Raw genomic sequence first — 26,514 nt, forward strand, 5'->3', positions numbered from 1 at the left:
TGGCCCCCGGGGGCCCCCCCGGTTCCCGGCACCGCTGTGATGTTTACATGTCAGGTCGGACATGTGATCCCCTCCCCCATGTCTGTCCGGAGCTGTCACTTCCCCTCCCCCTCCCCGGTGTCCCCGGTCACTCACCCCGCACTGTCCGCTCCGCCGGGGATCTACAGCACCGACCGTCCCCGGACACCCCCGACCACCGATCAGAGGGGGGGGGCAGAATTCTGGAAAAGGGGGGTGGGGGAGCCAGACAGACAGAGAGGAGAGGAGGGGAGGGGAGACTACTTCCTGCTGGGTTGGGTTTACTTCCGGGTCCTGAGGAGGGGAGAGGGAGAGGGAGGGGGAGGGAGAGAGGGGAAGAGAAGAGAAGAGAGAGATAGGGGGGAGAGGAGGAAGAGATGGGGGAGAGGAGATAGATAGAGGGGGAGAGAGATAGAGGGGTGAGAGGAGGAAAGAAGAGCGAGAGATTGAGGGGTGAGAGGAGAGGGGGAAAGAAGAGCGAGAGATTGAGGGGTGAGAGGAGACGGGGAAAGAAGAGAGACAGAGGGAGGGGGAGAGAAGGAAGAGAGAGAGGGGGGGAGAGGAGGAAGAGAGAGAGGGGGGGAGAGGAGGAAGAGAGAGAGGGGGGGAGAGGAGGAAGAGAGAGAGGGGGGGAGGAGGAAGAGAGAGGGGGGGGGAAGAGGGAGAGAAGAGAGAGGGGGAGAGGAGGAAGAGAGAGAGGGGGGAGGAGGAAGAGAGAGGGGGGGGAGAAGAGGGAGAGAAGAGAGAGAGAGAGGGGGAGAGGAGGAAGAGAGAGAGGGGGGAGAGAGAGGGAGAGAAGAGAGAGAGAGGGGGAGAGGAGGAAGAGAGAGGGGGGGGAGAGAAGAGGGAGAGAAGAGAGGGAGAGAAGAGAGAGAGAGGGGGAGAGAAGGAAGAGAGAGAGGGGGGAGAAGAGAGATAGAGAGGGGGGAGAGAAGAGAGAGAGAGGGGGAGAGAAGAGAGAGAGAGGGGGTGAAGAGAGAGGGGGAGAAGAGAGAGAGAGGGGGAGAAGAGAGAGAGAGGGGGAGCGAAGAGAGAGAGAGGGGGAGAAGAGAGAGAGAGGGGGAGAAGAGAGAGAGAGGGGGAGTGAAGAGAGAGAGAGGGGGAGTGAAGAGAGAGAGAGGGGGAGCGAAGAGAGAGAGAGGGGGAGAAGAGAGAGAGAGGGGGAGCGAAGAGAGAGAGAGGGGGAGAAGAGAGAGAGAGGGGGAGAAGAGAGAGAGAGGGGGAGTGAAGAGAGAGAGAGGGGGAGAAGAGAGAGAGAGGGGGAGCGAAGAGAGAGAGAGGGGGAGAGGAGAGAGAGAGGGGGAGAGAGAGGGAGGGGGAGGAGAGGGGGAGAAGAGAGAGAGAGGGGGAGAAGAGAGAGAGAGGGGGAGAAGAGAGAGAGAGGGGGAGTGAAGAGAGAGAGAGGGGGAGTGAAGAGAGAGAGAGGGGGAGAAGAGAGAGAGAGGGGGAGCGAAGAGAGAGAGAGGGGGAGAGGAGAGAGAGAGGGGGAGAGGAGAGAGAGAGGGGGAGAGAGAGGGAGGGGGAGGAGAGAGAGAGGGGGAGAGGAGGAAGAGAGAGAGAGGGGGAGAAGAGAGAGAGAAGGGGGAGAGAAGAGAGAGAGAGGGGGAGAGGAGAGAGAGAGGGGGAGAGAGAGGGAGGGGGAGGAGAGAGAGAGGGGGAGAGGAGGAAGAGAGAGAGAGGGAGAGAAGAGGGGGAGAAGAGAGAGAGGGGGAGAGGAGGAAGAGAGGGAGAGAAGAGGGGGAGAAGAGAGAGAGGGGGAAGAGATGGGGGAGAGTAGATAGATAGAGGGGGAGAGAGATAGAGGGGTGAGAGGAGAGGGGGAAAGAAGAGAGACAGAGGGAGGGGGAGAGAGACAGGGTGACTCCAATGAGGGCTGTGATGTAAGGTGGGACTCTGGTAAGGACACCTGATATAAGGGGGGACACTGATAGAGACTCTCTTGTAAGGGGGACTCTGATGTTGACTTTTAAGTTAGGGGAGGTAAATCTGATGTAAGGGTGACTTTGATGTGGACTCTGATTTAATGAGGGGACTCTGATGTAAGGGGGGACTGTGATGTAAGGGGGGGACTCTGATGTAAGGGGGGGACTCTGATTAGGACTCTGATGTAAGGATGATGTATCCCCTCTGTGACATCACAATCCCACCTTGTGAGACCTTCCATGAGAGAAGTAGGGGTGTGCGGCTGTGCGCGCTCCTAGTTCTCAGATCTGCTGCCAACCAGAACAATGGCCGATCCTCGCCACCTTCTCCGCAGCCCACCAACACTTCTAAATCTATTTGATGTGTGAGAAGCTCCGGTGACAAAAGGGTTAAAGAAAAGTCCTGTGTGCGTCACCCCCGCACAGGAATCCAGACTCGGGTGTGACATCATCCTGGTGGGCGTGGCTTCATCTGACAGCGACCGGCGTCTGGTCTCCATGAGGTTTTCCTGCCTCTTTCCACTTCGGAGGATTTCCCGGCTCCCCCCATCGGTCGGCGGTGTCTGTGATTGTGTTGACAGATCGCTATACGTCACACCGCGCCGCCTCACACTGGATGTTATTGTAAATACACTGAGGAGCTTTGAGGCGCCAAACGCGCTCATTCATTGCACCGGCGCCAAGATTCTGCCCATTGCAACGAATTAAGTTCAACCGCTAAATACACCGAGCGATTCAATGGTGACTCCACTTTCTTGGGGGGGGGGGGGGAATGGCACATAAATAAAAAATAATCTAAAGTATCCACCTGCCAACCGCAAGTCACCGGCCCCTTTATTAGGTCCCCCTTGCTAGTAGCGGGTTAGACTCCCTTTATTAGGTCCCCCTTGCTAGTAGCGGGTGGGACCCCCTTTATTAGGTCCCCCTTGCTAGTAGCGGGTTGGACCCCCTTTATTAGGTCCTCCTTGATAGTAGCGGGTCGGACCCCCTTTATCAGGTCCCCCTTGCTAGTAGCGGGTTGGACCCCCTTTGTTAGGTCCCCCTTGCTAGTAGCGGGTTGGACCCCCTTTATTAGGTGCACCTTGCTAGTAGTAGGTTAGACCCCCGTTTATTAGGTCCCCCTTGCTAGTAGCGGGTTGGACCCCCTTTGTTAGGTCCCCCTTGCTAGTAGCGGGTTGGACCCCCTTTATTAGGTGCACCTTGCTAGTAGTAGGTTAGACCCCCGTTTATTAGGCCCCCCTTGCTAGTAGCGGGTTGGACCCCCTTTATTACGTCCCCCTTACTAGTAGCGGGTTGGGCCCCCTTTATTAGGTCCTCCTTGCTAGTACAGGCGAAAGGTGACCGCGAGACACGCTGCAGATGGCTGTGGAAAAGAGAAAGAAGTATAAGAGTGGAAATGCGTCCGCCTGTGAGTAACAATGGGCTGTGCTCGATACTATAGTATCAGGGAGCCGCCAGGAGGGGTCCCCCCCGTGGGTGTGCCAGGGGTATATAAGATCCCGTCTGGTAAAAGAATAATAATCGTTTTTAGGGCTGTGGAAATTAAAGATGAATTCCTCGATTAATCAATACTTTTTTTCATTGATCAAAATTCTTTTGATCGGTACTCACCTCTCTGCCGGCTTCCCGGTCTTCAGGGAGTTCCGTCTGAGATCCGGTGACATCACGGACTCCTCCCCCCTTACCCATGTGCCTCCATCTGCTTAAGGAGGGAAGGTGGAGGAGTCCAGTGGCATCACGGACATCGACGTCACCAGACTCCTCCCCCCCTTCCCCAAGTCCCTCCATCTGCTAACAAAGGGAAGGGCGAGGAGTCCGGTGGCGTCACGGACATTGACGTCACCAGACTCCTCCCCCCCTTCCCCAAGTCCCTCCATCTGCTAACAAAGGGAAGGGCGAGGAGTCCGGTGGCGTCACGGACATCAACGTCACCAGACTCCTCCCCCCTTCCCCAAGTCCCTCCATCTGCTAACAAAGGGAAGGGCAAGGAGTCCGGTGGCGTCATGGACATTGACGTCACCAGACTCCTCCTCCCCTTCCCCAAGTGCCTCCATCTGCTAACAAAGGGAAGGGCGAGGAGTCCGGTGGCGTCACGGACATCAGCGTCACCAGACTCCTCCCCCCTTCCTCAAGTGCCGCCGTCTGCTAACAAAGGGAAGGGTGAGGAGTCCGGTGGCGTCACGGACATCAACGTCACCAGACTCCTCGCCCCTTCCCCAAGTGCCTCCATCTGCTAACAAAGGGAAGGGCAAGGAGTCCGGTGGCGTCACGGACATTGACGTCACCAGACTCCTCCTCCCCTTCCCCAAGTGCCTCCATCTGCTAACAAAGGGAAGGGCGAGGAGTCCGGTGGCGTCACGGACATCAGCGTCACCAGACTCCTCCCCCTTCCTCAAGTCCCTCCATCTGCTAACAAAGGGAAGGGCGAGGAGTCCGGTGGCGTCACGGACATCAGCGTCACCAGACTCCTCCCCCTTCCTCAAGTGCTGCCGTCTGCTAACAAAGGGAAGGGCGAGGAGTCCGGTGGTGTCACGGACATCAGCGTCACCAGACTCCTCCCCCTTCCTCAAGTGCTGCCGTCTGCTAACAAAGGGAAGGGCGAGGAGTCCGGTGGCGTCACGGACATCAGCGTCACCAGACTCCTCCCCCCTTCCTCAAGTGCCGCCGTCTGCTAACAAAGGGAAGGGTGAGGAGTCCGGTGGCGTCACGGACATCAACGTCACCAGACTCCTCGCCCCTTCTCCAAGTGCCTCCATCTGCTAACAAAGGGAAGGGCAAGGAGTCCGGTGGCGTCACGGACATTGACGTCACCAGACTCCTCCTCCCCTTCCCCAAGTGCCTCCATCTGCTAACAAAGGGAAGGGCGAGGAGTCCGGTGTCGTCACGGACATCAGCGTCACCAGACTCCTCCCCCTTCCTCAAGTCCCTCCATCTGCTAACAAAGGGAAGGGCGAGGAGTCCGGTGGTGTCACGGACATCAGCGTCACCAGACTCCTCCCCCCTTCCCCAAGTGCCACCGTCTGCTATTAAAGGGAAGGGGAGGAGTCCGGTGACGTCACGGACATCAACGTTACCGGACTCCTCCTCCCCTTCCCCAAGTGCCTCCATCTGCTAACAAAGGGAAGGGCGAGGAGTCCGGTGGCGTCACGGACATCAGCGTCACCAGACTCCTCCCCCCTTCCTCAAGTGCCACCGTCTGCTAACAAAGGGAAGGGGAGGAGTCCGGTGACGTCACGGACATCGACGTTACCGGACTCCTCCCCCGTTTCCCCAAGTGCCTCCGTCTGCTAACGAAGGGAAGGGGGGAGGAGTCCGGTGACGTGGAAGTTCTGATTGAACGTAACGCGTACGGGGAGGAGCTACGCATGACGTCACCCCGCTGCAGCCCTACGGAACTAACATGATTGTCGGCTTTACATGCTGTGTTTTTATCATCTTTATGTGAGTAGTTTGTGTTTTGAACACAAAAATGAAATCTTATACTTAAGCGGTGAGCACTGAGATCTTTTCTTTCTACCCATGACCCGGCGTACAGGGGTCCATGCCATAAGGTGAGAGTGATTAGTTAGACCGGAGGTGGAGGGATTGTCACGCTACTGTGGGGAAAAATAAATAAATGACTTACGTCAGTGCTACAGATTGAATTTAAAACGTATTTGTGTGGACTGTGAAGTCAAGTCATGGATTGTGGAAAGTAACTAGTGCCGGGTGATTGTATATAGTGTATACCACTTTTACCACCGACTAATGCAGAGCTGCAATGCAAGGAGATCAGCTAAAAGTAGTTGGATCTGTATGTGCGTTTATAATTAATCGAAATGAATCGATTAAAAAGAACACGATTAATCGAACACGAATATTTTAATCAGTAACAGCCCTAATAATTTTCCATCAAGGAGGGTAAATAAAAAGGAGGAAAAAAAAATAGAAAAAGCCATACAAGAGCATATAGCTGATGTAAAAAAAGAATGGGGTTAAAAAAATTGTTGCGGGGGGTGCGATCAGGGCAACCTGGATCATCAAATGCTGGAGAATCGCAGGGGGGCACAAAGCTGCAGGGGAGATTTCCCGAGGGGCAAAGGGCACCTGGGGGAGGGGTGATAATACACACATGAAGAAAGTATATAATGTAGCATATATCTAGTCTTAGCACGCTCATACCAAGTGACAGCTGCCTGGTACATTTGTCCTGCTAGAATAGGAGTGCGCCTGAGTGTGGGCATAGCCCCGCCGCAGCCAGAGGGCATGGGGTGCCCAGCAAGGGTGGTACACAACACGCTGAGACCTTGGATACAAATATAGATGAAAATATTGCGGACCTGGGAAGCAACAGAAAGGCAGAAGTCTGAAAGTGCTAATACAATATGAATTCAATCATCAGACAATTCTGTGATAGGCTGGAGAGTGTCCGGTGCATGGAGGGCAGAAATACGCCTGGAATAGGGAGGATAGACAAGCGATCCAGCAGTGATGAGCCAGCCGATGCCCACATGAGGCTGCCACTATGAGTGGAGTAGCCATTAAATAGACAAGTGTAGCAGGGTCACCTGTGCCAGCGGGGTCCACCTTGCTAGTAGCGGGTTGGATCCCCTCTATTAGATCCACCTTGCTAGTAGCGGGTTGGACCCCCTTTATTAGGTCCCCCTTGCTAGTAGCGGGTTGGACCCCCTCTATTAGATCCACCTTGCTAGTAGCGGGTTAGACCCCCTTTATTAGGTCCCCCTTGCTAGTAGCTAGTGAAGAGCACAGTAGCCAGCTACAGTGGGTAGATGTGACATTCATGACAGGCACCTGATGTAAGGGGGGGGGGGGGGCTCTGATGGAGAAACCTGATGTAAGGGGGTGCTCTGATGAAGGCACCTGATATAAGGGGAGGCTCTGATGGAGACACCTCATGTAATGGGGGGCTATGAGGGAGGCACTCGATGTAAGGGGGGCTCTGATGGAGGCACCTGATGTAAGGGGAGGCTCTGATGGAGGCACCTGATGTAAGGGGAGGCTCTGATGTAAGGGGGGGGCTCTGATGGAGGCATCTGATGTAAGGGGAGGCTCTGATGTAAGGGGGGGCTCTGATGGAGGCACCTGATGTAAGGGGGGCTCTGATGGAGACACCTGATGTAAGGGGGGCTCTGATGGAGACACCTGATGTAAGGGGGGGGGCTATGAGGAGGCACCCGATGTACAGGGGGCCCTGATGGAGGCACCTGATCTAAGGGGAGGCTCTGATGGAGGCACCTGATGTAAGGGGGGCTCTGATGTAAGGGGAGGCTCTGATGGAGGCACCTGATGTAAGAGGAGGCTCTAATGTAAGGAGGGGGCTCTGATGGAGGCACCTGATGTAAGGGGGAGCTCTGATGGAGGCACCTGATGTAAGGGGGCACTCTGATGTAAGGAGGGGGGGCTCTGATGGAGGCACCTGATGTAAGGGAGGTTCTGATGTAAGGGAGGGCTCTGATGGAGGCACCTGATGTAAGGGGAGGCTCTGATGGAGGCACCTGATGTAAGGGAGGGCTCTGATGGAGGCACCTGATGTAAGGGAGGGCTCTGATGGAGGCACCTGATGTAAGAGGGGGCTCTGATGGGGACCCCTGATGTAAGGGGGGTGCTCTAATGTAAGGGGAGGTTCTGATGTAAGGTGGGCATTGATTGAGACACCTGATGTAAGGGGGGTGCTCTGGTGTAAGGGGAGGCTCTTATGGAGACACCTGATGTAAGGAGGGGGGGCTCTGATGGGGACACCTGATAAAAGGGGAGGCTCTGATGTAAGGGGGGCTCTGATGGAGGCACCTGATGTAAGGGGGGGGCTCTGATGGGGACACCTGGCATAAGGGGGGGCTCTGATGGGGACAGCTGATGTCAGGGGGTGCTCTGATGTAAGGGGGGCTCTGATGGAGGCACCTGATGTAAGGGGGGGGCGCTCTGATGTAAGGTGCAATACATGATTTAATCGGCCAACTGCATCAAAGTAATGCCTCTTCTGGCCAGTCCTATACTGCTCTGCCACTGCAAATGCTACGGTGGGCACCATGCCAACCTGGGGCATAGCGACACAATGTGGGGGAGACCTATTCGGTTCAGATCTGGTCACTGACCTGCGTTCCAGCAGAGAAAAGACATACCTGTACTCTGATCACAATAGCTTGTAAATGCATTTAAACTATTTGGTCCTAAAGGGGTGTGACCTCATAGTAACACTTAGAACATGTATTGCAATATGTGCTGGAGAGGGTGTAGCCGTGTGCAGAGGGTCCATCCAGAATCTGTAGGGTTACTATGGGGCCACACCCTAATCGCTCTGTGCGGTGCCAATTCCCCCATTACTGCCCAGGCTTTCCCTTTTGTTACCCCCCCCACACACAAACACAGTGCTGCCCCCCCCTCTCCCCCTTGGCTGCTGCGGGGGATGGAGAGCAGGGGGAATTGGCAGTATGTCATTTACCGAACCCTTCCTTTTCTAAGAGAACACACTCGCTGTTTTCATGCATAACTGAAGCATAGTAGACTGGGTTTACTATGCATCAGCTTGTGAGTGGACAGGGAGCCGCTCAGTACAGAGCACTTCCCATTCATTCACTCCAGTTCAGTGCAGCTGAGGCTGCAGAGAAAGGTGTTCGGAGCTTTGGGGTGCACACCTGTGGTTTAAATACATGTACAAGCTATTGGGATCTGAGCACAGGTATATCTTTTCACTGATGTAAGGGGGACACTGATGTAAGGGTAGGACACTGATAAAGAGGGCACTTTACTGGGGACACCTGATGGAAGGGGGCACTCTACTGGGGACACCTGATGTAAGGAGGCACTCTACTGGGGACACCTGATGTAAGGAGGCACTCTACTGGGGACACCTGATGTAGGCGGTCTACTGGGGACACCTGATGTAAGGAGGCACTCTACTGGGGACACCTGATGTAAGAAGGCACTCTACTGGGGACACCTGATGTAGGTGGTCTACTGGGGATACCTGATGTAAGGAGGCACTCTACTGGGGACACCTGATGTAAGGAGGCACTCTACTGAGGACACCTGATGTAAGGAGGCACTCTACTGGGGATACCTGATGTAAGGAGGCACTCTACTGGGGATACCTGATGTAAGGAGGCACTCTACTGGGGATACCTGATGTAAGGAGGCACTCTATTGAGGACACCTGATGTAAGGAGGCACTCTACTGGGGATACCTGATGTAAGGAGGCACTCTACTGGGGATACCTGATGTAAGGAGATGCTCTACTGGGGATACCTGATGTAAGGAGGTGCTCTACTGGGGATACCTGATGTAAGGAGGTGCTCTACTGGGGATACCTGATGCAAGGAGGCACTCTACTGGGGATACCTGATGTAAGGAGGCACTCTACTGGGGATACCTGATGTAAGGAGGCACTCTACTGGGGATACCTGATGTAAGGAGACACTCTATTTAGGACACCTGATGTAAGGAGGCACTCTACTGGGGATACCTGATGTAAGGAGGCACTCTACTGGGGACACCTGATGTAGGCGGTCTACTGGGGATAACTGATGTAAGGAGGCACTCTACTGGGGATACCTGATGTAAGGAGGCACTCTACTGGGGATACCTGATGTAAGGAGGCGCTCTACTGGGGATACCTGATGTAAGGAGGCACTCTACTGAGGACACCTGATGTAAGGAGGCACTCTACTGGGGACACCTGATGTAGGCGGTCTACTGGGCATACCTGATGTAAGGAGGCACTCTACTGGGGATACCTGATGTAAGGAGGCACTCTACTGGGGATACCTGATGTAAGGAGGCACTCTACTGGGGATACCTGATGTAAGGAGGCGCTCTACTGGGGACACCTGATGTAGGCGGTCTACTGGGGACACCTGATGTAAGGAGGCACTCTACTGGGGACACCTGATGTAAGAAGGCACTCTACTGGGGACACCTGATGTAGGCGGTCTACTGGGGATACCTGATGTAAGGAGGCACTCTACTGGGGACACCTGATGTAAGGAGGCACTCTACTGAGGACACCTGATGTAAGGAGGCACTCTACTGGGGATACCTGATGTAAGGAGGCACTCTACTGGGGATACCTGATGTAAGGAGGCACTCTACTGGGGATACCTGATGTAAGGAGGCACTCTATTGAGGACACCTGATGTAAGGAGGCACTCTACTGGGGATACCTGATGTAAGGAGGCACTCTACTGGGGATACCTGATGTAAGGAGATGCTCTACTGGGGATACCTGATGTAAGGAGGTGCTCTACTGGGGATACCTGATGTAAGGAGGTGCTCTACTGGGGATACCTGATGCAAGGAGGCACTCTACTGGGGATACCTGATGTAAGGAGGCACTCTACTGGGGATACCTGATGTAAGGAGGCACTCTACTGGGGATACCTGATGTAAGGAGACACTCTATTGAGGACACCTGATGTAAGGAGGCACTCTACTGGGGATACCTGATGTAAGGAGGCACTCTACTGGGGACACCTGATGTAGGCGGTCTACTGGGGATAACTGATGTAAGGAGGCACTCTACTGGGGATACCTGATGTAAGGAGGCACTCTACTGGGGATACCTGATGTAAGGAGGTGCTCTACTGGGGACACCTGATGTAAGGAGGCACTCTACTGGGGACACCTGATGTAAGGAGGCACTCTACTGGGGACACCTGATGTAGGCGGTCTACTGGGGACACCTGATGTAAGGAGGCACTCTACTGGGGATACCTGATGTAAGGAGGCACTCTACTGGGGACACCTGATGTAGGCGGTCTACTGGGGATAACTGATGTAAGGAGGCACTCTACTGGGGATACCTGATGTAAGGAGGCACTCTACTGGGGATACCTGATGTAAGGAGGTGCTCTACTGGGGATACCTGATGTAAGGAGGCACTCTACTGAGGACACCTGATGTAAGGAGGCACTCTACTGGGGACACCTGATGTAGGCGGTCTACTGGGGATACCTGATGTAAGGAGGCACTCTACTGGGGATACCTGATGTAAGGAGGCACTCTACTGGGGATACCTGATGTAAGGAGGCACTCTACTGGGGATACCTGATGTAAGGAGGCGCTCTACTGGGGACACCTGATGTAGGCGGTCTACTGGGGACACCTGATGTAAGGAGGCACTCTACTGGGGACACCTGATGTAAGAAGGCACTCTACTGGGGACACCTGATGTAGGCGGTCTACTGGGGATACCTGATGTAAGGAGGCACTCTACTGGGGACACCTGATGTAAGGAGGCACTCTACTGAGGACACCTGATGTAAGGAGGCACTCTACTGGGGATACCTGATGTAAGGAGGCACTCTACTGGGGATACCTGATGTAAGGAGGCACTCTACTGGGGATACCTGATGTAAGGAGGCACTCTATTGAGGACACCTGATGTAAGGAGGCACTCTACTGGGGATACCTGATGTAAGGAGGCACTCTACTGGGGATACCTGATGTAAGGAGATGCTCTACTGGGGATACCTGATGTAAGGAGGTGCTCTACTGGGGATACCTGATGTAAGGAGGTGCTCTACTGGGGATACCTGATGCAAGGAGGCACTCTACTGGGGATACCTGATGTAAGGAGGCACTCTACTGGGGATACCTGATGTAAGGAGGCACTCTACTGGGGATACCTGATGTAAGGAGACACTCTATTGAGGACACCTGATGTAAGGAGGCACTCTACTGGGGATACCTGATGTAAGGAGGCACTCTACTGGGGACACCTGATGTAGGCGGTCTACTGGGGATAACTGATGTAAGGAGGCACTCTACTGGGGATACCTGATGTAAGGAGGCACTCTACTGGGGATACCTGATGTAAGGAGGTGCTCTACTGGGGATACCTGATGTAAGGAGGCACTCTACTGAGGACACCTGATGTAAGGAGGCACTCTACTGGGGACACCTGATGTAAGGAGGCACTCTACTGGGGACACCTGATGTAGGCGGTCTACTGGGGACACCTGATGTAAGGAGGCACTCTACTGGGGACACCTGATGTAAGAAGGCACTCTACTGGGGACACCTGATGTAGGCGGTCTACTGGGGATCCCTGATGTAAGGAGGCACTCTACTGGGGACACCTGATGTAAGGAGGCACTCTACTGAGGACACCTGATGTAAGGAGGCACTCTACTGGGGATACCTGATGTAAGGAGGCACTCTACTGGGGATACCTGATGTAAGGAGGCACTCTACTGGGGATACCTGATGTAAGGAGGCACTCTATTGAGGACACCTGATGTAAGGAGGCACTCTACTGGGGATACCTGATGTAAGGAGGCACTCTACTGGGGATACCTGATGTAAGGAGATGCTCTACTGGGGATACCTGATGTAAGGAGGTGCTCTACTGGGGATACCTGATGTAAGGAGGTGCTCTACTGGGGATACCTGATGCAAGGAGGCACTCTACTGGGGATACCTGATGTAAGGAGGCACTCTACTGGGGATACCTGATGTAAGGAGGCACTCTACTGGGGATACCTGATGTAAGGAGACACTCTATTGAGGACACCTGATGTAAGGAGGCACTCTACTGGGGATACCTGATGTAAGGAGGCACTCTACTGGGGACACCTGATGTAGGCGGTCTACTGGGGATAACTGATGTAAGGAGGCACTCTACTGGGGATACCTGATGTAAGGAGGCACTCTACTGGGGATACCTGATGTAAGGAGGTGCTCTACTGGGGATACCTGATGTAAGGAGGCACTCTACTGAGGACACCTGATGTAAGGAGGCACTCTACTGGGGACACCTGATGTAGGCGGTCTACTGGGGATACCTGATGTAAGGAGGCACTCTACTGGGGATACCTGATGTAAGGAGGCACTCTACTGGGGATACCTGATGTAAGGAGGCACTCTACTGGGGATACCTGATGTAAGGAGGCGCTCTACTGGGGATACCTGATGTAAGGAGGCACTCTACTGGGGATACCTGATGTAAGGAGGCACTCTACTGGGGACACCTGATGTAGGCGGGCTACTGGGTATACCTGATGTAAGGAGGCACTCTACTGGGGATACCTGATGTAAGGAGGCACTCTACTGGGGATACCTGATGTAAGGAGGCACTCTACTGGGGACACCTGATGTAAGGAGGTGCTCTACTGGGGATACCTGATGTAAGGAGGCACTCTACTGGGGATACCCGATGTAAGGAGGCACTCTACTAGGGATACCTGATGTAAGGAGGTGCTCTACTGGGGATACCTGATGTAAGGAGGCGCTCTACTGGGGACACCTGATGTAAGGAGGCACTCTACTGGGGATACCTGATGTAAGGAGGTGCTCTACTGGGGATACCTGATGTAAGGAGGCACTCTACTGGGGACACCTGATGTAAGGAGGCACTCTACTGGGGACACCTGATGTAAGGAGGCACTCTACTGGGGACACCTGATGTAGGCGGTCTACTGGGGATAACTGATGTAAGGAGGCACTCTACTGGGGATACCTGATGTAAGGATGCACTCTACTGGGGATACCTGATGTAAGGAGGCACTCTACTGGGGATTCCTGATGTAAGGAGGCACTCTACTGGGGACACCTGATGTAGGCGGTCTACTGGGGATACCTAATGTAAGGAGGCACTCTACTGGGGATACCTGATGTAAGGAGGCACTCTACTGGGGATACCTGATGTAAGGAGGCACTCTACTGGGGACACCTGATGTAAGGAGGCACTCTACTGGGGACACCTGATGTAAGGAGGTGCTCTACTGGGGATACCTGATGTAAGGAGGCACTCTACTGGGGATACCCGATGTAAGGAGGCACTCTACTGGGGACACCTGATGTAGGCGGTCAACTGGGGATACCTAATGTAAGGAGGCACTCTACTGGGGATACCTAATGTAAGGAGGCACTCTACTGGGGATACCTGATGTAAGGAGGCACTCTACTGGGGATACCTGATGTAAGGAGGCGCTCTACTGGGGATACCTGATGTAAGGAGGCACTCTACTGGGGATACCTGATGTAAGGAGGCACTCTACTGGGGACACCTGATGTAGGCGGTCTACTGGGTATACCTGATGTAAGGAGGCACTCTACTGGGGATACCTGATGTACGGAGGCACTCTACTGGGGATACCTGATGAAGGGGGGAACTCTACTGGGGACACCTGATGTAAGGAGGTGCTCTACTGGGTATACCTGATGTAAGGAGGCACTCTACTAGGGATACCTGATGTAAGGAGGTGCTCTACTGGGGATACCTGATGTAAGGAGGCACTCTACTGAGGACACCTGATGTAAGGAGGCACTCTACTGGGGACACCTGATGTAGGCGGTCTACTGGGGATACCTGATGTAAGGAGGCACTCTACTGGGGATACCTGATGTAAGGAGGCACTCTACTGGGGATACCTGATGTAAGGAGGCACTCTACTGGGGATACCTGATGTAAGGAGGCGCTCTACTGGGGATACCTGATGTAAGGAGGCACTCTACTGGGGATACCTGATGTAAGGAGGCACTCTACTGGGGACACCTGATGTAGGCGGGCTACTGGGTATACCTGATGTAAGGAGGCACTCTACTGGGGATACCTGATGTAAGGAGGCACTCTACTGGGGATACCTGATGTAAGGAGGCACTCTACTGGGGACACCTGATGTAAGGAGGTGCTCTACTGGGGATACCTGATGTAAGGAGGCACTCTACTGGGGATACCCGATGTAAGGAGGCACTCTACTAGGGATACCTGATGTAAGGAGGTGCTCTACTGGGGATACCTGATGTAAGGAGGCGCTCTACTGGGGACACCTGATGTAAGGAGGCACTCTACTGGGGATACCTGATGTAAGGAGGTGCTCTACTGGGGATACCTGATGTAAGGAGGCACTCTACTGGGGACACCTGATGTAAGGAGGCACTCTACTGGGGACACCTGATGTAAGGAGGCACTCTACTGGGGACACCTGATGTAGGCGGTCTACTGGGGATAACTGATGTAAGGAGGCACTCTACTGGGGATACCTGATGTAAGGAGGCACTCTACTGGGGATACCTGATGTAAGGAGGCACTCTACTGGGGATTCCTGATGTAAGGAGGCACTCTACTGGGGACACCTGATGTAGGCGGTCTACTGGGGATACCTAATGTAAGGAGGCACTCTACTGGGGATACCTGATGTAAGGAGGCACTCTACTGGGGACACCTGATGTAAGGAGGCACTCTACTGGGGACACCTGATGTAAGGAGGTGCTCTACTGGGGATACCTGATGTAAGGAGGCACTCTACTGGGGATACCCGATGTAAGGAGGCACTCTACTGGGGACACCTGATGTAGGCGGTCAACTGGGGATACCTAATGTAAGGAGGCACTCTACTGGGGATACCTGATGTAAGGAGGCACTCTACTGGGGATACCTGATGTAAGGAGGCGCTCTACTGTGGATACCTGATGTAAGAAGGCACTCTACTGGGGATACCTGATGTAAGGAGGCACTCTACTGGGGACACCTGATGTAGGCGGTCTACTGGGTATACCTGATGTAAGGAGGCACTCTACTGGGGATACCTGATGTACGGAGGCACTCTACTGGGGATACCTGATGAAGGGGGGAACTCTACTGGGGACACCTGATGTAAGGAGGTGCTCTACTGGGTATACCTGATGTAAGGAGGCACTCTACTGGGTATACCCGATGTAAGGAGGCACTCTACTAGGGATACCTGATGTAAGGAGGTGCTCTACTGGGGATACCTGATGTAAGGAGGCGCTCTACTGGGGACACCTGATGTAAGGAGGCACTCTACTGGGGATACCTGATGTAAGGAGGTGCTCTACTGGGGATACCTGATGTAAGGAGGCACTCTACTGAGGACACCTGATGTAAGGAGGCACTCTACTGGGGACACCTGATGTAGGCGGTCTACTGGGGATACCCGATGTAAGGAGGCACTCTACTGGGGATACCTGATGTAAGGAGGCACTCTACTGGGGATACCTGATGTAAGGAGCACTCTTCTGGGGATTCCTGATGTAAGGAGGCACTCTACTGGGGACACCTGATGTAGGCGGTCTACTGGGGATACCTAATGTAAGGAGGCACTCTACTGGGGATACCTGATGTAAGGAGGCACTCTACTGGGGATACCTGATGTAAGGAGGCACTCTACTGGGGACACCTGATGTAAGGAGGCACTCTACTGGGGACACCTGATGTAAGGAGGCACTCTACTGGGGATACCTGATGTAAGGAGGCACTCTACTGGGGATACCTGATGTAAGGAGGCACTCTATTGAGGACACCTGATGTAAGGAGGCACTCTACTGGGGATACCTGATGTAAGGAGGCACTCTACTGGGGACACCTGATGTAAGGAGGCACTCTACTGGGGACACCTGATGTAAGGAGGCACTCTACTGGGGACACCTGATGTAAGGAGGCACTCTATTGGGGATACCTGATGTAAGGAGGCACTCTAATGGGGATACCTGATGTAAGGAGGTGCTCTACTGGGGACACCTGATGTAAGGAGGCACTCTACTGAGGACACCTGATGTAAGGAGGTGCTCTACTGGGGATACCTGATGTAAGGAGGCGCTCTACTGGGGATACCCGATGTAAGGAGGCACTCTACTGGGGATACCCGATGTAAGGAGGCACTCTACTGGGGATACCGGATGTAAGGAGGCGCTCTACTGGGGATACCCGATGTAAGGTGCCAATCTACTGGGGATACCCGATGTTAGGAGGCACTCTACTGGGGATACCCGATGTAAGGAGGCACTCTACTGGGGATACCCGATGTAAGGAGGCACTCTACTGGGGATACCTGATGTAAGGAGGAGCTCTACTGGGGATACCCGATGTAAGGAGGAGCTCTACTGGGGATACCCGATGTAAGGGGGGACTCTGATGGGGACACCTGATGTAAGGGGGGCTCTGATGGGGGTATAGATTCTGTTTAATCACCCTAATCTAATGACAGCCTACTACATAGCAGTGTTTCCCAGGTCAGGACACTGTGTGATAGACTGTCAGTGATTCACACACAGCGTTGACTAGAGTTGGGCAAAAGTTCGGCCCGCACATCGCCTGTTCGGTGGACGCCCGAATTTGCAAAGCGCAGTAAAGTGCATTCTGAGCCCTGATTGAGCAAAGCTTTGCCCAATCAGGACACAGTGAATAGATTGTTGTTAAGTAGCGGAGCTGGGAAGCCGGCCGCTGCATCCTTAACAACAGACCATCAGCTGTCAATGGGCTTCCCCGCTGACAGCTGAATAGAAAAAAAAAATACATTGCTAGCAATAGAAAAAAAAGGTTGAGTCCCACCCCCCCCCCCTCCTCAACAATACCAGGCCACATGCCTGCAACATGGAGGGGGATGTGTTTTGGGGTGGGGGGATGCTCTGCCGCCTCACATTGGTCCGGGGCGGCCGCGGAGCGGATTGCAAACTGCGTGTGCGTGTTTGGGTCCGGTTCACGTGCAAATTCAGACCCCAACCGGTGAACACACACGCACCGGACCCCGGGCACAAACCCGCGGCCGCACATGCGTGAACCCGGCCTCAATCTTTAGAGCCTTTCTCCAGCCAAGCTGTGAAGGAGAGCCTAGGAAATACCTGAAAAGGAGGCGAGTGCTCCACCTACTGGCTGAAAAGGGGAACACAAAACAATCACATCCACCTGCAGGAAATCTGTTATTCAAAAGTGTTTAATAAAATCTCTACAAACATCCGACACATTCACTTCATTCGTTTTGGTTTACATTTTATTCCACCGTTCAGATTTACTCCCCGAAAAAGAAAACCTAAAAGCAGTTGTGACTTTGTATGAGGCGATGACTATGACAGTTCATAGACCTCCATACCTGCTACACCGAGATAGGAGAGAGATTGTGCGACTTTATATGAAGCGCACCACTAAATGAACCCCTTCAATACCGGGGGGCACTGCCACCCCTTTCCTGCCCAGGGCAAGTCTCAGCTTTCAGCGCTGTCATACTTTGAATGACAATTACTCGGTCATATACGACACTGTACCCAATCTACATTTTTATCATTTTCTTCCCACAAATAGAGATTTATTTTTGTGGGATTTGATCACCTCTGGGGGGGGGGGGGGGGGTGTTTATTTTTTACTAAACAAACTAAAAAAAGACATTTTTGAAAAAAAAATTTTTCTTTGTTTCTGTTATAAAATGTAGTTTTCTCCTTCACTGATGGGCACTGATGAGGCAGCACTGATGAGGCGGCACCGATGGGCACTGATGAGTTGGCACTGATGAGGAGGCACTGATATGTAGAATTGATGGGCACTGATAGGCGACACTGATATGTAGATTTGATGGGCACTGATAGGTGGCACTGATATGCAGTACTGATGGGCACTGACAGGGGGCACTGATGGGCACTGACAGGGAGCACTGATGGGCATTGACTGGTGGCATTGATGGACACTAATAGATGGCACTGATGGGCAGCATTGATTGGGCAGGTACTGACAGGTGTTAATGCTGGGCACTGATTGGCATTATGATGGACACTGGCACTATAGTGGGCACTGATTTGCACTGTGGTGGGCACTGATTGGCACTTTATTGGGCACTGACCAGAGGTTATAATGAGGCACTGACAGACAGCTACTGGGCACCGATTGGCAACTGTAACTCAAAACATGCCACCTGTAGAATTTTTTAGACGTCGCCTGTGGAGATTTTTAAGGGTAAACGTTTCTCGCCATTCCACAAGCGGGGCGCAATTTTGAAGTGTGACATGTTGGGTATCAATTTATTTGGCGTAACATCATCTTTCACAATATAAAAAAAAAATTGGGCTAACTTCACTGGTCTCTTATTTTTTAGTTCAAAAATGCATATTATAAACGACCGCCATTTTATTCTCTAGGGTGTTTGAATTTTGTTTTTTATAATGTTTGGGGATTCTAAGTAATTTTGTAGCAAAAAAAAAAGTTTTTTTGTAAACACCAAAGAGGCTGATTCTTATCCATGTATAAATGTTAGCGGTACAATTTGGGCCCACATACCCAAGGTCCATTATTATGTGTCTCATGTTGGAATAATTGAGGACTATCAATTGTTTTGATGATATCTGTCGAGACCTTTTTTATTATATTACATTATATATACCTTCTCTACCAATTTATATGTATATAGGCCCTTTGTAATTAAACAATTATTGTTCTCATTGGTTCGTTTCATTTAGTAGTGTGCTTCATATAAAGTCCCACAATCTCTTTCCTTTTTCATAGATACTCAACACTTAATTTGTACAGCACTTTCCCCCCTGGGGACTCAATACACCGAGAAGGTGAGGCAGACATCTTGGAGAGGGCGTTGGCCGGGAATCGAACCCGGGTCATCTGCTTAGAAAGCAGCTATGCTCACCACTGCACCACCAACGCAAAAAAGTTGCATGTCTTTCATAGTGGGGGAGGAAACCCACGCAAGCACAGGGAGAACATGCAAACTCCATGCAGATAGTGTCCTGGTCAGGATTTGAACCAAGGACCCCATTGCTGCAAGACTCACCCCTAAGCCTCTGTGCTGCCCATAGACACTATACTAACACTGCACTACAATCACACAATATAATAACACTGCACTACAATCACACACTATAATAACACTGCACTACTAATAATATAATAACTAAATAACTGCGCCCGCGCAGCTTAACACACAGCGCCAGCAATGCCGAGACACCTGAACCCCCACGCCTGCACGCCATGTTGGCCCGGCCTATTAAATCACCGGAGATTGGTACCTGGAATAATTCCCGTGGGTGAAGACGGGTCTGATTATTACGACTTTCAACATTGGGATCAACAGCCAGTGTTGCCCGTTGTTGAGTAAAGCAGGAATCCAATTGTGCATTGATGTCATCAGTCACCGGTGACATAAGGAAACTCGGTAATGAGAGGATATCACTGTCATGGTTATGCAGTGATCTTCCTGTGTTTGCTTACCTCCCCTCCAGGGGCGGACTGACCATTCGGGCAGTCGGGCGCCGACCGAGGGCCCGGTGTCCAGCAGGGGGCCCCACGGTGTTTGCAACCGCCCGTAGAGTTAACATTTTTTTGGAGCTGCCCATTAAAATCCATTATGGGCATCGGTGCCCGTAAAAAAGATGGCCGTGAGCAGACCATGGAACGGCGCATGCGCTGTTCCAAAGCCGGCCGGGCTCGGGAAAGTTCGTACGCGCTCGGCCGGGCGGCGCATGCGCAGTAACGTAATGGCGCCTCCCGGCGCCATTTTTGAATAGACGATCGGGACACTGGCAGAGGAGCCGAGCAGGGGTGAGGACTGAGGAGGAAAGAGGAGAGTAGAACTGTGAGTAAACTCTGAGTGAGAGAGGAGGACATCGCTGCAAGCCCGGAGGCGGCGGAGGGTGAAGCTGTGGCATGCAGGGGAGGTACAGAGACTGATGTGTTCTGTCAGCTATCATATTACTTCACATGATCAGTGCTGTGTCCTCCTCCTGTGCCCATTTCTCCTCTCCACAGGTCAGGGAAGCACTGTGCTGCCCTGACCTGTGGAGAGGAGAAAGAGGCACAGGAGGAGGACACAGCACACTGATAATGTGGAGAAGTAATATGATGGTGGACAGAGGAGGAGGCTAAGGTGAGGAAGACACTATCATGTTCACAACCTCTGTCCCCCTCCTGTAGTATATCCACAACCTCTGTCCCCCTCCTTCAGTATGTCCGCAGCCTCTGTCCCCCTCCTGCAGTATGTCCGCAGCCTCTGTCCCCCTCCTGCAGTATGTCCGCTGCCTCTGTCCCCCTCCTGCAGTATGTCCGCAGCCTCTGTCCCCCTCCTGCAGTATGTCCGCAGCCTCTGTCCCCCTCCTGCAGTATGTCCGCAGCCTCTGTCCCCCTCCTGCAGTATGTCCACAGCCTCTGTCCCCCTCCTGCAGTATGTCCGCAGCCTCTGTCCCCCTCCTACAGTATGTCTGCAAACCTCTGTCCCCCTCCTGCAGTATGTCCGCAAACCTCTGTCCCCCTCCTGCAGTATGTCCGCAAACCTCTGTCCCCCTCCTGCAGTATGTCCGCAGCCTCTGTCCCCCTCCTGCAGTATGTCTGCAAACCTCTGTCCCCCTCCTGCAGTATGTCCGCAAACCTCTGTCCCCCTCCTGCAGTATGTCCGCAAACCTCTGTCCCCCTCCTGCAGTATGTCCGCAAACCTCTGTCCCCCTCCTGCAGTATGTCCGCAAACCTCTGTCCCCCTCCTGCAGTATGTCCGCAAACCTCTGTCCCCCTCCTGCAGTATGTCCGCAAACCTCTGTCCCCCTCCTGCAGTATGTCCGCAAACCTCTGTCCCCCTCCTGCAGTATGTCCGCAACCTCTGTCCCCCTCCTGCAGTATGTCCGCAACCTCTGTCCCCCTCCTGCAGTATGTCCGCAACCTCTGTCCCCCTCCTGCAGTATGTCCACAACCTCTGTCCCCCTCCTGCAGTATGTCCGCAAACCTCTGTCCCCCTCCTGCAGTATGTCCGCAAACCTCTGTCCCCCTCCTGCAGTATGTCCGCAAACCTCTGTCCCCCTCCTGCAGTATGTCCGCAACCTCTGTCCCCCTCCTGCAGTATGTCCGCAACCTCTGTCCCCCTGTCCACCTCTGTCCACCTCCTGCAGTATGTCCGTAGCCTCTGTCCACCTCCAGTATCATGTCTGAAGCCTTTGTCCACTTCCTGTATCATGTCCGCAGCATCTGACCATCTCTTGTCTTTTATCATGTCTGCAGCTCTCTGTCCCCATCCCAGGGACCCTCCTCTGTCCCCATGCCAGGGACCCCTTGTGTGTTAGCTTCCTGTTTCCTGCCATGTGCTCTTCTACTGGTTTCCGTTACGGACTTTGGCGTGTCTTGACTATCCCTGTTTGCCTGTGATCCGGACCTTTTGGCGTGTACCCGACTATTCTTGTCTGCTTGTGGCCCCGACCTTGGCTTTGTCCCTCACCATCCCTATCCTCCTGTTGCCTACTGTGGGTGTGAGCTGGGGGACCCTGGGGGTCGCGACCTGAAGCCAGTTGCAGCCAAGTCCATCCTCCCCACCAGAGGCGCTGGTGAACACCTGCTGGCTCTTAGACTCCGCGCCCTAGGGAATCTTACGCTCTAACCCCAGTAGGATCTGTCCCCCGTCTGCAGCAGTCAGCCGTAGGGTCCACAACCTTGCGGTGCACTCCTGATCCCTACGGTGTGCACCTGTCACCTCGCCTCAAGGTGACCTGACAATCACCATTCTGTGGGATGATGTTGCTGTGGATCCCAAGGAGGCGTGACACCGGGAATGGGAACGTCAGTCTTGTCCATAACTCTGTTCACAGTTTTTCTTACGACATGCGGCACTGGGAACAGGAAACGAAGTCTCCGTAACGCTCGCTGCATTTTTGCTTGGTGAAAAGATAACATCACTCGGGGGGGTGATGACACTGTCCTGGGGTGATATTCCCGTGCCTGTCCACCATTTCTGCTTTCAGCTTCTCTCTAAGCTGGCTTAGCCTAGCACTGAGGGAAGCTTGAGGAGATGGGACTATGCAAACAGGAACATCAGTGTCTTCCATACAGCTGTCCACATTTTCTCTTGGTGGAATGATGACATCACTCGGGGGGCTGATGACATTCTGTCGTGGGAAGATATTCCCGTGCCTGTCCACCATTTCTGCTTTCAGCTTCTCTATACGCTGGCTTAGCCTAGCACTGAGGGAAGCTTGAGGAGGTGTGACTATGCAAACGGGAACATCAGTCTCTTCCTTAGAGCTGTCCACATTTCCTCTTGTTGGAACGATGTCATCGCTCGTTGGGAATATGCCATCCTTAAACACTTTGGTTGGCCTTTGTTTCTTCACTGGCCGGCATAAATCCCGTATGTGAGCACGGATGTGATCCCTAGGAGGTGCGACTCGGAGAATAGGAACGTCGGTCTCCTCCATGGTGCTCTCCACATTTTCACTTGATGGTGGAATGATGTCATCAATTGCTGGTAGAATGACGTCCCTTGTTGATGGAATGGTGTCATCACTTGGTAGAAAGACGTCACTTGGTGGAATGGTGTCATCACCTGCTGGTAGAATGACATCACTTGGTGGAAAGGTGTCATCACTTGATGGTGGAATGATGTCATCACTTGCTGATGGAATGACATCACTTGGTGGTGGAATGACATCACTTGGTGGTGAGGTGATGTTGCTACTTGTTGGTCGGAACAGTCGGTAGAATGGCTTGAAACACATTAGGAGCAGTACCACCAGCATGGCGATAAGCCCCAGAAAGCATTCTGACCGGTGCTCAGTAGCAATATTTATAAGCAGGGGTGGGATTATGTTCTCAAAGAATGCCCCCCCGCTGTTCCAGATATCAATCAGTAGATAAAGGAATCTACAAAGCTCCAGCAATATCAAATAGCGTTCTAATACACTGGCCAGGTAATTTTGGTGCAGGATGTACTTCAGAATGAGAACACAAACCAGGACTGCCAAGCTAAACCAGAACGGAGGGCGGTTCTGGAATAAAAACCAGCTCAAGGGTTCTAGCATTAGGTTCTCAAAGGACGTTCCCCTGCTGTTCCAGATATCCATCAGTGGATAAATGAATACAATCAGATCCAGAAATGTCAAATAGTGTCCTAATATTGTGACCAGGTAATTTTGGTGCAGGATGTACTTCAGAATCTGGAAAATGATCAGGACTGCCACGCTAAACCAGAGTGGAGGACGGATCAGGTATAAAAACCAGCTGATGGGTCCTGAAGGGTCATTTTCAATTCTTAATGTTTCCTCCACTGGCTGCTCCGTCCTCTTCATGTTCTCCTCAATGCTGGACCCTGTGGTGACATTTCTTGGCTCCTCCATGCGGGTCTGTGGGGGTTGGACATCTCTGGGCACAGCCCATGGATACAAGATTCTAAATGTCAGCGGAATCTCCGCTGGTTGTTGGGTTGTGGTCACAATCCCCTCCACTGGGGACCCTGTGATGACATTTCTGGGCTCCTCCATGCGGGTCTGTGGGGATTGGACATCTCTGGGCACAGCCCATGGATACAAGATTCTAAATATCAGCAGAATCTCCGCTGGTTGTTGGGTTGTGGTCACAATCCCCTCCACTGGGGACCCTGTGATGACATTTCTGGGCTCCTCCATGCGGGTCTGTGGGGATTGGACATCTCTGGGCACAGCCCATGGATATAATATTCTAAATATAAGCGGAATCTCCGCTGGTTGTTGGGTTGTGGTCACAATCCCCTCCACTGGGGACCCTGTGGTAATATTTCTGGGCTCCTCCATGCGGGTCTGTGGGGATTGGACATCTCTGGGCACAGCCCATGGATACAAGATTCTAAATATCAGCGGAATCTTCGCTGGTTGTTGGGTTGTGGTCACAATCCCCTCCACTGGGGACCCTGTGGTGACATTTCTGGGCTCCTCCATGCGGGTCTGTGGGGATTGGACATCTCTGGGCACAGCCCATGGATATAATATTCTAAATATCAGCAGAATCTTCGCTGGTTGTTGGGTTGTGGTCACAATCCCCTCCACTGGGGACCCTGTGATGATATTTCTGGGCTCCTCCATGCGGGTCTGTGGGGATTGGACATCTCTGGGCACAGCCCATGGATATAATATTCTAAATATAAGCGGAATCTCCGCTGGCTGCTGCTGTCTTTCTACAATCCCCTCCTCCTGATCCATGTGGACCTCTGGGGATTGCTTGATGGTATTTCTGTTTAGTCCCCAAGGGACCAACAGAACAAGAATCACAGCGAGGACTTCGGTCCTCATTTTTTATTTTTATAGAAAACGACAAGAAATGCCAATTCCTATAAAAAGAAGATTAGACAATGCCAATCAATAAACTGACTCTCACTTCCAATAACTGGAGATAATATCAGCAATACAAATCCCTCTGTCAGGAGCTCCTGCAAGAGAGATCTCTCTGCTGTGAAGACCAAATGTCAACTGCCAGATTCTCCCTCTGAACAGCTATTTATAGCCTGCAGGTCATGTGACCAGCACTGTGACATCACAGAGCCTGTGAACAACCTCCAGCCAATCATTGGTCTCCTTTGCAGCTGCTTCAATCTGATTGGCTGATCTGGGTCTACAGCAGATCTGGAAAGCATCCAATTACCGTATATAACATAATATGTCCTATATACTGTATTCACCTAAGGGGAATGTTTAATTTTAGGTGAATTATATATTATAAGAGGCTTCAGGAACAGAATTATGGGGGGGCAATAAAAACTGTTTACAGACCGAGAAAATTAAATTGCCGCATCAGATAGAAAAATATATATTTGTATTATTAGATCAGATCATAATTTATTATTCGTTTTATTATATATTTTAATTAATTATTGTTGTTAAAACATTATACTATATGTTTTATATGTATAATAATTATTTATTTATTTTAATATAATATTATTAATGATATTATTATTTGTAATAATATTGACAATAATAATAATTATTATTATCATTGTAAACATGAATACACTTAAAGCGGTAGTAACAAACCCGCACATTTTTTTTTTTTTTTTCTGACCTGCAAAGCAAAAGGCATAATGAGCTAGTATGCACCGCATACTAGCTCATTATGAAATACTTACCTTAGAACGAGGCCCCGACATCCGGCCCGATCCACGCCGAGGGAGCTGACATGCTCCCTCTGCGTTTCTTCCGGGTATCGCGGCTCCGGCGCTGTGAGTGGCCGGAGCCGCGATATCGTCACTCCCGCGCATGCGCGCGGGAGATTTCAGTCCGGCCGCTCGGCCGCTGCCGGATTTTGACGGCGAGAAACCCCTTGTGCGCATGCGCCGCTGCAGTCAGCGGCGCATACCGAGGGGAATATCTCCTAAACCGTACAGGTTTAGGAGATATTTTTTTTACCTACAGGTCAGCCTTATTATAGGCTTTCCTGTAGGTAAAAGTTAAAAAAGTGGGTATACAACCACTTTAATAATAATATCAGTAGAATGAAATGTCTCTCTGTATTCAGTCATTTCAGGGACTGCACTGATCTCCGGGGCCACTAGAGGCCAGCACCTCCCACACTGTGCCATCGTCCTTCCGGGGATCAGCATAGAGCTCCGCCCGATACCGGAAGTGACACGGGATGAGCGGCGTACCCTCTATACAGCAGTCCCGGTAGGCGGGGTGATGATAGGGAAGCTCCGCCCCCGAGTGGATGGCGGAGAGGAGACAGGGGGAGGGGCTCTCATTACATCCGTTACCATGGCAACGTTGTTTATTATGATTCCTTCTTACCGCACACACTGCTCAGCCATAGAGGAGAACACCGGAGGACCTCCCATAGACACACATAGATACATATATACATACATACATACATAGACACACATACATACATAGACACACATATATACATACATAGACACACATACATACATAGACACACATAGATACATAGACACACATACATACATAGACACACATATATACATACATACATAGACACACATATATATATATATATATATATATATATATATATATATATACATACATAGACACACACATATATATATATATATATATATATATATATAAATATACATACATAGACACACATATATATATATA

General features: G+C 52.0%; 1 protein-coding gene and 1 non-coding gene across 5 annotated transcripts in view; both read right to left on the reverse strand.

The window, feature by feature from the left end:
* FOXJ2 (forkhead box J2) overlaps window positions 1–305 on the reverse strand; it is a 54,730-nt gene extending 54,425 nt beyond the window's left edge. For 2 of the 4 annotated variants that reach the window (XM_077455702.1, XM_077455701.1), the window contains exon 1: window positions 136–305. The gene's annotated coding sequence lies outside the window, so the exon portion shown is untranslated. The remainder of the gene's footprint in view (window positions 1–135) is intronic. The other 2 variants (XM_077455699.1, XM_077455700.1) reach the window with 2 other exon arrangements.
* An 18,941-nt stretch (window positions 306–19,246) lies between these two features.
* Window positions 19,247–19,318, reverse strand: TRNAR-UCU (transfer RNA arginine (anticodon UCU)). The gene has a single exon. It is a non-coding gene; the product is annotated as a tRNA-Arg (tRNA).
* Between the last annotated feature and the right edge of the window lie 7,196 nt (window positions 19,319–26,514).

This window comes from Lithobates pipiens, unplaced genomic scaffold, assembly GCF_037356315.1.
Source record: "Lithobates pipiens isolate NorthernLeopardFrog02 unplaced genomic scaffold, aLitPip1_a1.2 Scaffold_25, whole genome shotgun sequence".
In the NCBI taxonomy this organism is placed as follows: domain Eukaryota; kingdom Metazoa; phylum Chordata; class Amphibia; order Anura; family Ranidae; genus Lithobates; species Lithobates pipiens.